Raw genomic sequence first — 18,403 nt, 5'->3', positions numbered from 1 at the left:
ATTTAACAAAATTAACACGTTGTGCGATGCTAAAACGATCCATATTGTAAAATGGCAGACATTCAACTAACGATATGACGCTTTGGTTGACAGCTATGTCAAACGGTTGTCAGCGCAGGGCTGTATACTTTCGGAAGCCCGAAATGGAAAACCCTGTACATAAATATTTTAAAGCTTTTGAGAATGTGCTTTTATTTGTTCAATTGATCCTTCAGCACACGATAAAGCATTTTTTCTGCCGAAGATGAAAAGTTTCCTGCGAAGACTAGTTTGGGTGTATGTATCATGTATCACCAGCACAAGTCAAAATAAAAATCTCTGTAGAAAAATTCTCCGGCCTTAACAGGAATTGAACCTGAAGCCGATGTTTGTGATGGTAACAATTTTTGTAGTTTGGTAGTTAATAATCGATTAATCGAACGATTACCGAACATCACTAGATCAGTGCTGCATTTGCTATTCTCTGTGATAACGCATCTATCAATTCGGGGTCGTTGCGATGGCTGAAAGCAACGAATCGAAGTTTCAATTGTTCCTTTGAAACTATATTCAAAGGATTTAGCCCTTTACGACTATGTTCTACACTCTATCAAAAAAACAGAAAGTGAGTTATATCTATGGTATAACCGCAATGGTGACGTAGGACTATCGTTGATTCAGTGATCCTTTGTTTGAAGTTGAATCCATGCTGAATGAATGAATAAATGAATATTTGGGGGACTTCGAAAATGAGAGCGTTACGTTGGAGGTACAAGGTTTTATGCATCCAATATTGGATACGAAAATATCCTACTGATGGGGAAGAATAATCTTCAGAAGCTATCCTGTTAATTGCGATTGATTGAAAAATCACAAACCAAATGTATTTGGTCACAGTGTTACATGGATAGAAAACATTCAAATAAACTCTTTCACATGAATGTATTTTTAAATTCCCAGAGGAACTGGCAGATTATTTTCAGTAACGATTAGATATTTCCACATTTTCCTCGATACTGGAAGCCCACCAGTGGTTAACAATCCTATACTCGCGCATTGGTCTGTCAGGCCGAGAAATCAATAATTCGTTCATTTCTCAGAAAATATCAACACTACGACTTTGCGATTGTCTCTAGCTTCGTTATTCGTCGTTCGTCATCATTTAGCGTATCGCATGTGTTGGTACGAAGGGGACATGTGCCACTTTTTTACACATTCGGTCTGACACACCGACGCGAGTATAGGAGTAACTTTTTTGGACAAGTGCCTTTTTTCATATTCTGGAATATTGTTGAATGAAATGTATAGATTAATGTTAGTGGCGTGGAATATTTATTGACGAATTAATGTTGGATTTACAACCAGATGGCGCAGCGAGTAAAATGAGGATGTTATGTTTTTTTGGTATGAAATTCGATCAAATTTTCTAGAAAAATCAGAACTTTTCTTCAAATTTCCCGGTTTCATGTATTCTTTCTGCACTAAAAGGTTAGAAAATCGCCATTTTACAATGTGATATACATATTTTGAAGAATGGCTTGGTATAAGTATCATAACTTTATAATTTTTCAACTAGGTAAACGATGAGTAGCATGTGTTGCACTAAAAATACTGCAAATCCTTCTCTTATCGGCCCCTACATAATCTATTATATCGGCCAATTTGATATGATATCGATTTCATCGCAATTATCCATAGTATCAATAACCGTTATGTATTATCAAACTTAAAATTTTCGAAGATTATCTATGATTTTGGTCAAATCGCGTGTTGAAACCATCGTAAATATACAAAACTCCCACTTTCTTACCATATACTGACGACATTCAATGGCTAAAATGAATCTAAATTGAAATAAAATGAATAATCACAACCGAATCTTGCTTTTCAGTGCGTAAAATAAACAAACACCCTCACTTTTGTGGTTCTGAGCTCTAATGTAGATGTCGCATGAGCTGATTCAGCTTTGCGTAAATTCGTCAATTGAATATAATGCATAAGATTATTACCGGACTATTCTTATTTGATTCCAGTCCTTTTTGTAACTATTCGTCGATATATTCGTCGTTAGATTCATACGTTCAAAAGCAAAATATAAATGTTTGGCTTTCATGTAGTTTATTCGCTAAATATAATGGTCATACATTTACACACATGTGAAAGAATTTCACTTGTGGAAGAATTGTAAACAGTAAACTATGAACTAATCGGTACCTTATTATAATTTTTAACAGTTACAGTTTCGGGGATATTTCTCTTATAATGGACAATATCCACAAGAAAACAAGAAAAAGAAAACGAAATTCCTAGAATTTTATGCCCCATCTAAAAAATAGCATTAATTCTTAGTTTACCAAAAAAACAGAGACAAAGAATATTAGGAATATGCAAACTTTATTTTCCAGATTCTTTATCATCTGGTAATTATCTAGGAGGTCGTTATATATTCTTCTCTTCGATAAAAGACCCGAAAAACACGCATCAACTGCATGAAATGTAAAAAATATGTTTGTTTCGAGCATGCAGTTATGCTATATTCTGATTCTTACTCCAATGAAACCACAATCGATTTATACGTTTTAATGTTAATTTATAGCTCTTTATACTTCCAGAAATTATATTCTGTTGCTTATTTTTAATTAATAACAGTGAAAAATTCGAATTTCGTTATTTTTGTTGGAGTATCAAAATAACTGTATTTTGAGGAGGCTGAATAAGATGACTATTAAAACATAATAAAGACGAAGAAAACATATTTTTTGGAGTTTTTTCATTCAATCATACCCTTTTCTTCAAATAAATGCCAATAAAACCTGAAAGTTACACAATGGCAACATTACAGAGAAGTTCAATTTTCGGTCTGTGACACCGTGCACGAGTATATATGTTATGATTTTGCACGCGAGTACAGGAGGGTTAATGCTAATTCGATAACCACCTGTCAATAGCACTTGATTGAAAAATATTTGGTCACAGTGTTACATGGATAGAAAACATCAAAATAAACTCTTTCACATGAATGTGATTTTAAATTCCCAGAGGAACTGGCAGATTATTTTCCGGATCTTTCTCGATGCTGAATGGCATCCAAACGGAAAGAATTCCGTGCGTGTATGTGTGTGTGTAGCAGCTGCTTCGATGGTCACCTTCTCTTCTCCTGAAGGATCGGCTTCTCTGTGCTCCCTCACAGTTTCAAACAAACGGTTTACGTTTCAGGGCAGCTCTCGATCCTTCGCCGTCCAGCATCCTCAGCAACGATGTTGTCTTGTCGATGTCCTCACGAAAAATGAATGCGTCTCACCACCAGAATATCGCTTAAGTATGCTTTTTGTGCGGGATTGAAATCGAGAGAAGGCGTGGTTTACGATGGCAATTTGGAGGGCAAACTAGAGGGGAATGAACTCTCTGAGCTCGGAACTTTCGGCGACTGAGCAATAATCGATTGCGGGCGCATACAATATTGGATACGGAAATATCCTACTGATGGGGAAGAATAATCTTCAGAAGCTATCCTGTTAATTGCGATTGATTGAAAAATCACAAAACCAAATGTATTTGGTCACAGTGTTACATGGATAGAAAACATTCAAATAAACTCTTTCACATGAATGTATTTTTAAATTCCCAGAGGAACTGGCAGATTATTTTCCGGATCTTTCTCGATGCCGAATGGCATCCAAACGGAAAGAATTCCGCGCGTGTATGTGTGTGTGTGTGTGTGTGTAGCGGCTGCTTCGAGATCTTCCCGGGGAACCGTTTGTGGCATCACTATCCTCCTGATGGATTCATGTCTGGCCTAAGGTGCACAAACAGGCTCTTGGTGACACCGTTCATCCGCGCTTTCATGATAAACGAAGAGCTTCACCACAACAGCGACAACATGCTCCAATCGCTGTTCAATTAGAACTGAGTAGAATTCCGAGCGGCGCTCGCTTATATACCGATTGGTGATTTCAATAGCCTGTTTTGAAAGCAATTTTAAGACTATTGAAACAAGTTTTTGGATCAAAAAGTAACAAGTATAGAACGCGTAGACATTTTATCGTTCGAATGAAGTGTTTATCATACCATTTCGTTCAGTTGTTTAGGAGCTATTAACGCTCAAAATCTCGGTCTCCGGCGTAACGCTTTCGTTTTCGAAACTTTGATTTTACACCCCGGTATAGAAATGAAAGACGTAGTCCTACGTCAAAAAAAAAAGTAGAGAAGCAGAGTGCGAAGTCGAAATTTGTAGGTGATTTTCTAAATGCTGTAACTTCGTGAAAATCAACGCATGGGATGTACATATTTTTTAAGGTTCAATTGAATTTTCCATTAACTTAGTTAGCATAAAATTGAGTTTGTCCACAGAAACTTAAAAAAACTGAAAAAAAGGAAGGGGTTTTTCATTTCTTCCCTTTATTTTTATTCACTATATCTACACATATCAAGATAATAATGTGTTCGTAAAATATTCCAAAACAAGAGAGTTGAAGCGTAAATGAATTCGTAATGGTAGAATAATAATGTTAAGAAAAAAATGTTAATTTTTTCATAATAAATTTAAGTTTTCCATTTAACTATAATGAATGTAAATACCTTTGGAATTGGCTATTGAATATGAATAGTAAAAGGGTTCCACTGTTACTAATTCACGACACACCTTCGTTTACCTTCATGACTTTTTATTCGCGATGGTACAAGATACCAAGTGTTCCCGAGGGTTATAATGTACATAACAGTTTTCTCCAGACACGTGTTCGAAAAATCTACGTTACCAATCATGTGGAACAAGATGAAAAATCGCACAATCCCTGTTAGCATTTTTCCCGACAAGTTGCTGAACAGTCCATTTCCAACTGCTCTGTTCTGCCTCTCTCTCTCTTCCTTGCTGTTTTTCCCACTTAACCATGCCCGAACGAGACTCTCTATTCGTGCTGTTATGTGGGCTCTCGACCCACCAACAATAACAACAATAAAAAAATTGGGCTCTCTTTCTCCGCCGCTCGTGTTGGGGTGGACAGGTAGTTGTACAACAGCGTTTCTTCGAGTATAACCGTGTTGTTTGAGACAGACGGACGAATTGCTGCTACCCGCCGGTGGCTTTCGCAGTCGGAGACCTGACTGCTCCATCTGTACGCAGCCTTCTGTTGCTCTCGTGATTACGGTAGTGTCGACGTGCGCGCATAAACAGAAGAATCTAACGAATCAAAGCATTTTCCAATTAGCGGATTGAATTACATAATTGTTTTGTGATCTCAATGCAAAACCAATTTCTTTCGATGTGATTCCCGCTACCACTTTTTTTTCCCTCTATTTCGAAATTGGAACGAAACAAGTGCCGCGAGTGAAGTGTTTGTGGGTTTAATGTTCTAGTTGCAGTTATCATGAATAATGCTACCGTTGCACATTGTGTAGGCCCATTTAGTGGCGGCTGTGGCTCACACATCAGCGGCAACTAGCAACTGAACGCAGTTGCTCCGCAGAACATCTAGCTTGAGGTGAGTGTACTTTACGCCGCTGGTGTGGGCTGAGGGGTGTTCTAGTGTCGAATTTTTGCATGGTAATTCCTACCCCATACTAATACTAAATGTTCCGTAGTCACGGAACAGTGTTTCGTAACTAATTCGGCGGAAATAGACTAAATTGGATTGTAGAACACACTGACGTCTCGTTTTCGGCCTATGGCGCAACCGTGTTTTCATTTTGATCGTGCTTTGAAACGTGTTCCTTTCGACCTTTTTCGTTATGTGTGCACAATTCTTGAAGGCTGCGCTAGCAAAACAAATCTTGACTGCCAGCTGAGTTATATAATCATCGTAGAGAGAGGAGAGGGTGATTCTGGAATAGGGGTGTTACATATGCAGAAGGGTGGATTGATATACGGAAGGCCTAACGAGGTAGGTTGCGTAATAGTGAGGGAGTGCTATCGAAAATGTAAATTGAGTGGGCAGAAAGTTTTGTTTCGTTCTCTCTTCTACTTGCTAGTTGATGAATATTTTTGAAAGGGTTGTCGGCATGGTGATTTTTTATTTTCAATTCATTTAAGAAGGAATTGTTTTCTTATTGACATTTTTAATAGTTAATAATCCATATTCATACTTTTAAATATATATACAATGCTCGTCAGAGTTGCATGTACCACACATTGTATGAATATGTAATAATTAATCAGGAAAAAGGAGTATGTGGCAAATTTGTTTGTTTTTCAAACTAGTGTCTTCAGACAGAATGTGTTTATTAGGATATGTATCGATTCACAACCCTGTCTGTGAAGTCATCAAAAATTAGCAGTTTGAGCGATTGTTCTCGAAAACTTAATCAAGCAATCCACTCTCTAATCCTTTATTGAATAAAAATAATTTGGCATGCTGTCAAAAAAATCCGCTCCAAATTTTTGTTAGTTTTTACGTAATTTGTTGTTGTTGTAGCTTCTGCCGTCAATAATGAAAGCTATAAATCTATTTTAGCCAAAAATTCAATCAAGCTTCGTTGAAACCAATTTCAGGGGTTTAATTGTGGCTGGATAATGATAACTATATGGTTTATGTGTGTGACATAGATACCATTGTCCTGCAAACACAATTAATCAACGATAGCATCAGCGTCCAACGTTGTGAATTAATAATGGAAATACACATCATTAATTATAATTAGTTTACTTCGAGGATTTTTGGTTTCGGCAAAAATTACATTCTTCTGTTTCTATAATCGTCAACGTTGAAGGTTAGTTCCAAAAAAGCTTGGAGGTTTTCATTGAAAATATGTTTCAAGTTATTGGGAAATGTTATGAGCTGGTTCTTCTCTCGCTCGTCTCTGTAACATGAATACCGATGTTACTACCTCTTTTCGACAGTTGTCCGTTTTAGCGCGAAAAGTGTTATAAACATGGTAAATATTTTAACCTAAAGTTTTTAAACATTAAGTAACATACTACAACAACTCGTTAGAATAAGTAAATGAAACTTCAGCTTGTGCTAATGTACTTCTATTCATTATGATGATGAACTTATTGAGTTGCAATGTTGTCGTCCTAATACGATATAGTCACGATACATTGATTGTTATAAGGTAGGCAAGTTGCAACGATTTTTTCTAAAATCAACTTGAAAGTTATCTTGGAAAATCACTAAATCTCTAAATTGAAATCTATTTGCAGCATATACAAGATATGACAGATGACTTTCGATAAAAAAATATAGATTCCCACGGGATATTAAGAAATAATAGCTGTTTTAGACGCTTTTATGTCAGATATTCATATATTACGTAACACACTCAGGAAGGGTAGAGGGGATGGAAACTTGTTTAGAAATAAATCCAAATAAGTCTAAAGATTCTTATGCAAATGACCATTTGTTACATGTTATGTAGGGAAGAGGGAGGGAGTCCAAAATAGTACACAAATTGCGTTACGTAATATTTGAACGACCCCTAGTTGCAAATTTAACAACTTTGACTTGTATCATGTCTGTGTATTCTTGCTTCTTCTTTTTAAATGGCACCAACGTTCCTAGAGGAACTTCGCCGTCTCAACGTAGTATTACTTGCATCATTTTTCTTAGTACTTAGTTGAGGTTTCTATGCCAAATAACACGCCTTGAATGCATTCTGAGTGGCAAGCTCTGGAATACGCGGGTGGGTTAAAATGCTCAGAGCTATACTGAAAAAGAGTTTTTCCACTACCATTACACTTGATTATCTCTATTTGATTACCTGACGTGCAATTCTGACGATATTTTTGAGAAAAAAAACAGAGTTTTCGGACCGATTGAGCCAGAGCGAAAACTTGTTTGTTTTGATTTCACGGAACAAGGAAAAGTTAACGAAGGCGCAGATTGCGTTAAGCCATTTCAAAATTCTTGTAATGGCTATCATAAGGTGAGTTGAAGATAATGTTTACTATATATTTTTTATCACGTCAATCCATCATTCCTAGTAGAAGTTATGGTTTACGTTTTAAACCATAAACCGAATTTCAACTTGCCCCGGTGTACATCAGTTAAATTCGCTTAGCGGTTGATCAGGTTTATGGTCTCCAAGAAAACTATGGTTAGCCTCTTCCGTTTGAAGAACAGTCTGATTCTTTGCATCCGGAATCCGGTTGATCTTTTATAATTTTGAGGTGAGTTAAGCTCCGTTTATGTTGCCTGTCAGTGTCAGTTTGTTGAATTTACCCATTCTTTGAACTAGTAGTTTTAGAACATTTTCCCTTGTGCACTCCTTTGATCAGCGTGATGTTTTTACTTTTCTGTATTCAAGACAAATGCAATACCTATCGACTGAACATAATATACAGTTCTCTTAGGACGTCACGGCGATGGCGGTGAGCGTTTCGTATTGGCCTTCCGGTATCGTAAGTTTCGTATGCCATGAAGAAGTGAGTAGCTGTTATCTGTATTTGACAGCTATTTGGTACATAAACACAGTGACTCTTTTTACTGCAAGCTTGTGAGCATTAGGTGTTATACACCATAGGAATAATATCCATTCAGAAAGTACAAGTGTGAGTTCGTTACCATTTGGAGGTCAGCGTCTTTAGATACCGATCAACTGATCCTTTTCTGAAATGAATTTACTTCATAGTGAGAGAGAATGTTCCACTGTGATGCGGCGCAAGCGCCATTTCCCTTATGATTGTGTCGTAATTTGAATGTAATGCGATGTGATTTTTGATCTGTTCTGATGAGATTTTTGATCTGATTTGCAGGACAGCAAATTTGAAATAACAACATCTTCCGTAACGGACGTTTAGCATAATAAGAGTCACATGCCTTCTTTCCCTTAAAAACCATTTTTCCGAAAAGCTCGCAATGCCAAATATTTTAATCAAAAACAGTCGATTCCCATGCAGTGCTACATTTATAATAGCAATTCTACTACAAATCATTTACTTGATCATGAGCTCTGTTTAAAAGTTGCGTGAAATGTTTAAATTCATAAATTCAAACTCATCTTAAAAAAAAAATATCCTAGATTGAAATGTATTGCTGTTCTCACATATTTATTTATTTATTTAATACATGCTACATGCTTATATATTAATGTTACAATGTTTTCTTAAGTTAAATATTATTCCTACGGTACATGTTTCTTTTTAGCTGTTTTTTAAATTCATTATTGTGTCAATTAATTCGCAGTGCTGATTGTATATACGCATCATGCGATTGATAGGGGCGTTGATTGCATAATTTGTTCTGGATGTTTTGATTAGAAACAAATTGCGTATTTTAGGTGACGCCCAGGTATATAGGTATATTTATTTTTTCTAGTACTTCAGCTGATTGTACTCGTTGCGAAATTAGATCATTAATAAAAGAAAGCATTGCAAATTTACGGCGTTCTTTTAGTGCTTGGATGTTTATGAGCATGCAGCGTGCTTCATATGAAGGAAATAGAAATGAGGTCCAGTTCAACCTACGGAGTGCGAATAAGTGATACTGTTTCTGGTCTAACTCCATGCGTTCTTCATGTACGACCATATACGGGTTCCAAACGATGTTAGAGCATTCCAGAATGGGCCTTACATATGTGATATACAAAAGCATTATTGTGTATGGGTCCTGGAAGTTATGTGAGAAGCGTTTGACAAAGCTTAACACACTATTTGCCTTATTGATTACAGAGTTGTAGTGTTCTATGAATGTGACTTTACAGTCCAGGACGACGCCTAGATTCCTAACTATTTCACATTTTTCCACATTTTGATTTCCAAGACGTATTACAATATTTGGTACATGATTTTTTCTGCTAAAAGTTATGGATGTTGCATAACATTTGCATTTTTTTACATTCAGTTTAAGTAGATTTTTATTTCACCAAGTATGGAATACATGTATTTCGTTTTGGAATGCTTCGATGTCGTTTTCATTACCAACTTCCGATAGAAGCTTCATGTCGTCTGCATACACAAGTACATTTATACGCTTGGAACAAAGGAGATGTCATAAACGTACAGAATGAAAATGAGAGAATCAAGATGAGAGCCTTGTGGGACTCCCGAAGTGACTTGAAAAAAATATTGTTTCCATTTTTCTTGGAATATTTCAGTTTGTAGTGACATATTGAAAATGCAATATAAGGGAAGGGTGAGATTCTCAGCCAGGTTCTTCAGAAATACAGGTGCTATTCCGTCACGTCCTGGTTCATTCGTTCCGTCTAGTTTATTTAATGCTTGGCATATTTCTTGTTGTGAAAGATTCTTCGGAAAATGTGCTATATATTTCCTGAAAGAAATTTGCAAAGAGATTACCAATTTCGTTCAAAAAATTCCCTACATCTTCATCGAGATGCATCTGCGATGGAAAGTTATTGCTTTGAGCTTAGACTTTACGTAATTAGAGAATTTTCTCGGACATGATTTGACTTCAGTTTCGACCTTTCTATTATACTCTTCGTGTTCTCTCAAATTTTGATTACCTTTGTCTATTTTGTATTTTTTGTGTGTTTTTTTTGTTTTTCTATTCTTTAATTTTCTTATTTGAGCATTATACCAAATAGGATATTTACTGGTTGAATTTCTTTGTCTTCTTTTCTTCCATAAAAATTCTGATGTTATGTTATTCAGAATTTCGTGAAGAATATAAGGATAAGTTGACATCTCGTCGGTCATTCTATGGCTTGTAGGATACATTTGATTGCTTGAAAGGTCGTCTTGTTGTATTCCGGTACTTCTTCGTACTCCCAGTCGATGCGCAATTGTCTGTTCTGTATAAAGATTGAGTATTCAATTGTTGTGTGTTTTTTTTTCATTTTTCCAAAGGGGAGTCATGGACTCATTCACACAAAAGTCGTCGGTGATGTTAGTAAATAATAGATCTAAATAATAATTTTAGGAATTTTTTATGTGATTTATTTGATTGAGACCGAGATGTGCAATTTCGTCAAATATATAATGTAGGGTTTCATTTTCCCCTACGACTGGAAGTAGAATGCATTCATTATCGTTATCGGGAATGAAGTCTACTTTACTCCAGACTTCCTCTGAGTAAGTTGCGTTATAAGTTGCGGTCGTGCCGGAATACGTTAAAATTATTTTCAAAAATTTCTTTGCTTCCTACGCTTTCCTCCCAGCTTGTTTCAGCTGCGAGAATTACATTGAAAGAAGCGGATAAAAAATTTTGTTAAATTTGGTGTGATTTGAGATCTGCCAAGGTGTCAATGCATGAAATTCCCAGCTCTGCACATAACATTGCACATAAGGATTTGACTCATCAATTTAATTGTTGATTATAAGGATTTCCCTATAGTGTTTTCAGGAATCAAGAGACAAAGCTTCTTGTTCAATTTCTCTTTCGGATGAATTGAAGCTGAATGTTGATGGAAGGGTAAAGGTCGGATTTGGTGAACAGCTGCGCTCTTCTAAATTCTTCATCGAAACGCATCTTATAACAAAACTCAAAACATCCTCGCGTAAACTGTGTATGCTTTACATCGGATAATTTCGGACGGCATTGTTTTATTTAGCACGAATGTTTTCAATTGCATTTTGGATTGAAAAAATACGGTGTTATCCATAATTTCTGCAATCGGGTTCTCAACTACGTTATCCTGCTCCACGCATATTACAAAGTCGGAAAATGTGTAGAACTCTTCTCCCTGATGCTTCCTTATGCTCCGCTCAACGGTGGCATTTTATCCTACCGTTTCGTTTCTCCGTTCGTTGATCGATTTCCTATACAATAAATATTCGAAGGCGGGGCGGAAATTATCTGCTTTAATGAAGAAAACAACCTTTTTCTATTTAATTTCAAAAGTATTTACATTGTTGACAGAAAATTTTTCATAAAACTTCCTAGCACAGAACTACTCTACACTCAAATGATTATGTGAAATATAGTCTCTCTCCTCTCATCTGCGGCTCTCTATTATATTTTAATGAGTTTTACCAATTTCGGTGTTTCAATCGTCTCTGATTGGTTTTTTTTCATTTTTAGGTAAGTCCTGTTAATTAGACTCCGTAATGTATTCTAATTAAGTAATCAATCTGAAAATATGATTTGTATACCCAAATAGAATTTTAGCTCATGTTTTGTCATCCCGATTCATTACATTAAAAGAGCCTGAAACTGACAGAAAATCTCATAACTCTCAAATACTGGTGTAAATGCTTACCAGTATTATATATGGTACAGCAATTTATGATTAATACGAAAACGAGAGAAACAAGAGACACGTTGCAAATAAGCACGCATTACTTTGCCACATATGTACACGGTCCCAACCGAGATGGACGTACTCTTAGAAAACACTTTCGTTTTACTCTTAGAAAACACATTCCAACTTAATTTTGTAATGAGGGGTTATATTATCACACATTTACACAACAGTATCATTAGCTATGCGAATAGCGTGGTCGTGCAAACCAGCCTTGCATTCTAGCTGGCCTCGGTTCGATCCCCGTTGACGTGGTTTGGACTTTTTTTTGGGTGCAATACCAAAAAAGATGGAAAAATAAAAAAGAAAGAGATGTCTGCATCCACACACACAAACATTTTAAAGCGTTGGGGGACAGATTATTTTATTTGCTCATTTGACGCTTCAAGGCATAAAAAGGCATGGTTTCTGGTAAGGTTTAACAGAACATTCAAATATTCATATACAGGTCGGACTCGATTATATGTGATTCGATTATATACAATTTTAGACTCGATTGCATGCAGTTAGAGAAAACATTTTTTTATGTTTCAAATATGGCTTATTTCATTTCATTTCAATATTACCTTTCAACATTAAGGTGAAATTTAAGTGGCTTTTATATGTGCAGTGGAGTCAAAATCGTGATTTTTGAAGATTTTGCTTGAATTTTAACAATTTTTTTTTCCAAAATATATATTTTTATAAAGGCTCATATGGCGTTAGCCTCACGCGGCCGGGAGTTCAATACTTTGACAATTTTTCTTATTATCTATGTTAGTAATATGTAACCGATTACTCGCGGTTGGCTCGAGGTTAGTATTACAAGTGTTTTCGTAATTGGGATGTTGCTGTCTCCAATGCTCTGTACGTGTGCCCGACACGGGATACTTCCTATTGGGATGCAGCTGACCATTAATCAGCAACGCCCCCCTAGTCTGTACCTCATATCTAGCGTGGTGCGTCTTTCTCGACTCGAGGAATCCAGGATAGAATGGTCACTAGCCGGCGCAATCATCAGTTCGTGTAGAGTTGTCATGAGCGGTACAACCTTTGGCTCTTGTTGAATGATCAGTGGACTGCACAACCTTTGGCCCGTGTGTCTGTAAAGAGTGTGTGTATGTATTGCCGCGACTAAGTAAAAGTTTATCGATCGGATAGGAGGGATATGAAACGGGGACACAACGAAGGAAACATAATTAAACGTTGACATCGGCGTTTCTGAGGAACAGGTATAGATGAAGCAGAAGATCACGGCTACCTAAGATATCCCGGACGGGGATCTCCGATTGTCTGCCTTGTGCTCTCAGTGCTCTAGAGAGCTGAGAGCGAGCAGTATGGAACCGGATACACGACCAGACAACATGCTATTTTAACCATTGTTATCAGATAGAAATTGGGTGTCAAAGAACAAATTGTAGAGCAGCTAGAGAGCTTTAATATAATTGATAGAAAAAATCAAGTTCAAAATGAGTTTTTAGGATAAAATGAATAATAACACATTAAAAATTACTAACATTGAAGTTTTTCACTTCCAAAATGTTATTTGAATCCACTAATTTATATGTTTAACAACTATATCCTGTACTAAATTTTCTCATCAGAGTTCGAAACAAACAAAAAATTCTATATCTCCGATTGCATGAAAAACGATTAAAAAATTGTTTTTTGACTCGATTATATACAGTGAAAATAAATCCGAAACTCTATATAATCGAGTCGGCCCTGTATTACGTAACGCACTCAAGAATGGAGGAGAGAATTTATTGTGCAAACTTGTTTAGAAATAGATTCAAATAAGTCTAAACATTTTAATTTTTATGCAAATGACCGTTTGTACGTAATATTTGAACGATCCCTAGTTGCAAAATTAACAAATTTGACTTTACCATGTCTGTTTATTCATATATCATGTAGAACATACTGAGGAACGATCTTATTTTTTTATTTCCTTTTTTTTTGATTATATCATCATTCATTCATACAGCAATCACTGACAAATAACGTTACCAAAAGTAACTTTCTCCAATGTATGGGAGAAAGGGGGTCTCCGTAGCCACATTGGTTGCGCGTTCGCTTAGTAAGCGATCGATCGTGAGTTCAAAACTCAGGGCCCTCATTGACCATCTTTGTGTTGTTACAGAATAGCTACGTCCACGCAACAATCATCTGCGATGGAGATCGATCCACGGTCGAAATAAGATCGATTCATCCATACAACTGCTCTGCTCTGCCAGACACATCGGGCTACTGTTCTATAAATAACTCAATAATGATCAAACAACTGTCTCCGCTGTCCGGTGGTCCAACTGGATAATGGAAGAACAGAAAGAATACCCTTACGCCTAAATGGCTATTGTGTGAATGTACCATATGTAATGGTATAGAAGGAATACTGGCGAATGGCAACTGTGTAATGTGCTAATTATAGATATGATAACCATGTGACATGTACACGATTAAAATTCGGCTCTGTTACAGCTAAAATGCTAATGAGCCTTAAATAAATAAATGGGATAAAAAAATGTATGGGAGACTTGTTGATACATAGTTGTATGGAATATTCAAACATTAATGTCTTTGAAAAAAGCCAATTTTAATTTTCTTAATTATTTTGTTTAATTATTTTTTATTGTTTTGAAAATGAGTTTGCTATTTTGACGTAGGACTACGTCTAACCGGAAGATATAGGGGGTGAAATGGAAATCTAGGCACTGAACAAGTAGGAAAAAATGCAAGATTTGGAACGCTTATAACTCGAGCATTTCTCAATAGATCGCAAAGGTTTTTGCATCAATTGATAGGAAATATATCTACGCATCTATCATAACGAATAACATTTCATTTTCCTTGAGATAAATAATTGAATAATTGTGAAATATCAAGCATTGTCCAAATACACTATGTGCCCATTTTTGATTGGTCCATTTTGTGCTCCTCAAATCGTACCGACCAAAACGGGCAACCAGAGCAGCAGCGAAATAGAATGAAGCACGATTGGAAAGGAAAAAGAAAAAAATGAGGGAAACATTGGTCGCAGTCTCACACATGCGTAATTCTCGAGCCAGCCAGTCAGCTTAAAAATCCCCTCTCCGCTGCCGTAACGATCATTCTCATCCGAACCGTACACCACATCGTTTCGCATCACCTCACATCAACAAACCAACACAAGCAGCCATGGTTGGATATGGCAAAGGAGGAAAAGTGAAGGGAAAGGCAAAATCCCGCTCGAACCGTGGTGGTCTGCAATTTCCCGTAGGTGTATCCGCCAATTGCACCGGAAAAGGTTGCTAGGTCGAGCGCGTTAGTACCTGTGTACCAGTCCACCTAGCCGGCGTTATATAATTTCGGCCGCCGGAGTGATCGAGTTAGCTGGCTTAGGTGCTCGCGACGATAAGAAAACCTGCATTCGGAACAGAACACATTCGGTTCGGCGGACATCAAGACAACAGGCAGTTGCAGCGAATGGCGAGTGGCAAACGCAATCGCAAAACGGCATCAGGTAGCAGAAGAAAAAAGTTTGTTCTTTATACAAACTGCTTTGGTGGCAAATCCAGAACAAGGCGGCATCGAGGGCGTTCGAAATGGTTTTTTTCAAAACCACGAGTACTAAGTTTTCTAAATTGGAACCATTCCATAAAACAAGGCGCTTTTCAGGGCCATTAAACCTTCCAAAAAAGAGTTTAGGAAATAAAGTTCAATGCTTTCTAAAACATTATCCAAAATAATAATAAAACACAAATTGATGTTTTCATAATTTGTTTGCCAGGATTTGATGAGTATGTGAATTTGGCAGTTGTTCTGAGCTTATTGATAGTTAGGGACTTTCCTGATTATTCAATTTTCACCAATTCTTAAATTGTTTCCAGATTTAAAGTACAGTAATCTATAATTAGTTCGACATTTAGCTAATTGGACGGACATGTAATGCGACTTATTTAGTTGGACATTTTTGTAAACATAGAGATCCAAATTATGACCCCACATTGAAAGTCGACACTGTACCACTGTCATCGCAAATGTTCAATTACAGGTTAAAATTACCTCCAATCCGGCACTGAGTGGTGGTAATGCGACGTGCCATTGAATGTAATTTACTGTAAAATATGTCACAAGCTGGATGGGAAGAAATTTTCCAACTGTGAAAGCTGTGGCGAGTGACAACAAATCGCTAAACAGGAAGGTTTAGCCGAACAAGATGGGGATATCGAGTGATAACAAAACAATAAACTCTTTAGACTTTTTGTGATCCTGAAAAGGACCCTTTTTAGTCTGTATGTGAATCCAACGAGCGAACAAATCGTAATGAATGTATTTTTTTGCCATCGCTCCCTTTTAACGCTCATTCGTTCGTCTCGTTGGACCCGCCCCTTTGTCTGAGTCTGCCGATTTGTCTCTATCCTGTGAGTGTGTACCGCTAGAGTATGAAAGCTGTCCCCTTTGTATAGTCCTACGTCACTCCGGTTATGTCCCCGACATTACCCACCCGTCTTTTTTTAATGAAACCTTAAACAATTTCTTATAGTTCATTGTCCGACCAAAATTATGTAGTTGTTATAGTTTTTGAGTAAAATTTCAAAAAAAAAATCTAAAAAAATTGAAAATCATTAAGACCTACAAAATTTTAGTATTTAAATGAAATATGGGAAATAATTTAATCTATTTAATTTAAATTAAAATGAAATACAAAACAAAATTTTCAAAGTTACGCTAAAAAAATATTTTAAAAATTGAAATTCATTTTTCTCAAAAATATATTTGTTTTTTTTTAATCTGAGCGAAAATTATATGAATATTCCATACAACTATCAACAAGATTCCCATACATCGAAAAAAGGGCACTGTTACAGGGAGAAAGTCAACAGTATGAATGAAAACATCATAAGAAAGATTGGCTTCACCTTCTAGTTGGATTTTGTCATCATTATTTACTAACTCTAAACAAACAACATCACAATAAAGTAATATGAGCTATGTTTCTGAGTTCTTTATTATGCCTCGATCTAACGTACAATTCGATACAACGTACAATTTTTAAAGCGAAATGTATGTTATTTCGAAGTTGCCCTGTACTTACCTCTTAATGACAAATTTAAACCTACCAATGCCGATGATATCGTTAGGTTCTTCCAAATAAATATCTATTGGTTGACCAGAATTGTACTCTACTATGCTCAAATGGATACTGCAGCAAGTGCTGCTGTCCGAAACGTTAATGATTCGACAATTATTACGTAACTTTCGAAAAGGACCTATTTGCTTTGATCGATTCTCTTCAATGACTTTCTCTTTCGATAACCACGGCCTTGCAGATAGATTTTGCGCCACATAGTTTGATAAACGAGGTTCCCTTCTACATTACTGATATCGAACTCATTAAAAGATGCTTTTACTGCCGAGTTTTTAACGAAAGAGAGTGTTGATGATATGAAGCTATGAATGCAGATAGGTCATTTTAAAAACCTACTCGAAAATTATTGTTGTCAGAACCCAAAGACGACGAAGATCTAACATCGGGATGCCATACCGCAAAACGTGTAGGAGTCGATGATTTGCCGATAACAAGAAAGCAAAGGCTTTGGTCGGATGGTGCACGGTTCTCCAGAATATGATGATCGCAATCACGTTTGGGGTTATTGTCATTGTGAGTTGTTATGAAATAAACTTGAAAGTCTTTTTGTTTGGGCCATAGCGCTGAAAAAAATTGCGTAAAATCATAGTTCTAAAAATTGCAAAAACCAGATCCATTATATATAATAACTAGCTAATCCGGCAAACGTTGTTCTGCCATATAAATTACTTCTAGTGAATATTTTGACTGTTGAATAAAAAATAACTAATGTATTGCAATACATGTATTGCAATACATGTGTGTTCAAATGTTTCAACGATCTATAAAATTAACTGAATATGATCGATGAAGGATAGATTCCACGTGGATATCGAGCAGATACGTGAAGATTTGACCGTGTATTGCATTGGACCGTGGTAACTTCTCGAACCTGAGTGTGATGTGGAGATGGAGATGAGATCTATGATGTACAGAGAAATGGACCGGATCGATCGGATCTCAGGATTCGTCTTTTGCATTCGTAAATATGATCATTCGTGCTATGAAATGTAGCAACCTTGCCTCGGCGCAAAATAAACTTCAAAATAAGTAATCCGTATTCGTGGAGCAATTTAATCTGTATCAGATTAACAGACACGAAAATAATTTAAATTGCGCGAATTTGGATGAAAATCATTACTCGATGTTGTTTAAATATTTAGAAAACAGTCCTAACTTAACGATTCTTCTATAAATCTT

The 18,403-nt window shown here is 36.4% G+C and overlaps 1 protein-coding gene across 3 annotated transcripts in view; it reads left to right on the top strand.

Annotated features, from left to right (window-relative positions):
• The window catches only part of LOC129775277 (protein quick-to-court), a 99,572-nt gene that overhangs the window by 23,750 nt on the left and 57,419 nt on the right, over positions 1-18,403 (top strand). For 2 of the 3 annotated variants that reach the window (XM_055779798.1, XM_055779795.1), the window contains exon 1: positions 4,989-5,459. The exons of the other annotated variant lie outside the window; for it this stretch is intronic. The gene's annotated coding sequence lies outside the window, so the exon portion shown is untranslated. Of the gene's footprint in view, positions 1-4,988; positions 5,460-18,403 lie in introns of those variants that run through there. 3 annotated transcript variants of the gene reach the window in all.

This window comes from Toxorhynchites rutilus, chromosome 3, assembly GCF_029784135.1.
Source record: "Toxorhynchites rutilus septentrionalis strain SRP chromosome 3, ASM2978413v1, whole genome shotgun sequence".
In the NCBI taxonomy this organism is placed as follows: domain Eukaryota; kingdom Metazoa; phylum Arthropoda; class Insecta; order Diptera; family Culicidae; genus Toxorhynchites; species Toxorhynchites rutilus.
The sequence above is the reverse complement of the archived record's forward strand: the minus strand, read 5'-3'. Positions and strand labels throughout refer to the sequence as shown.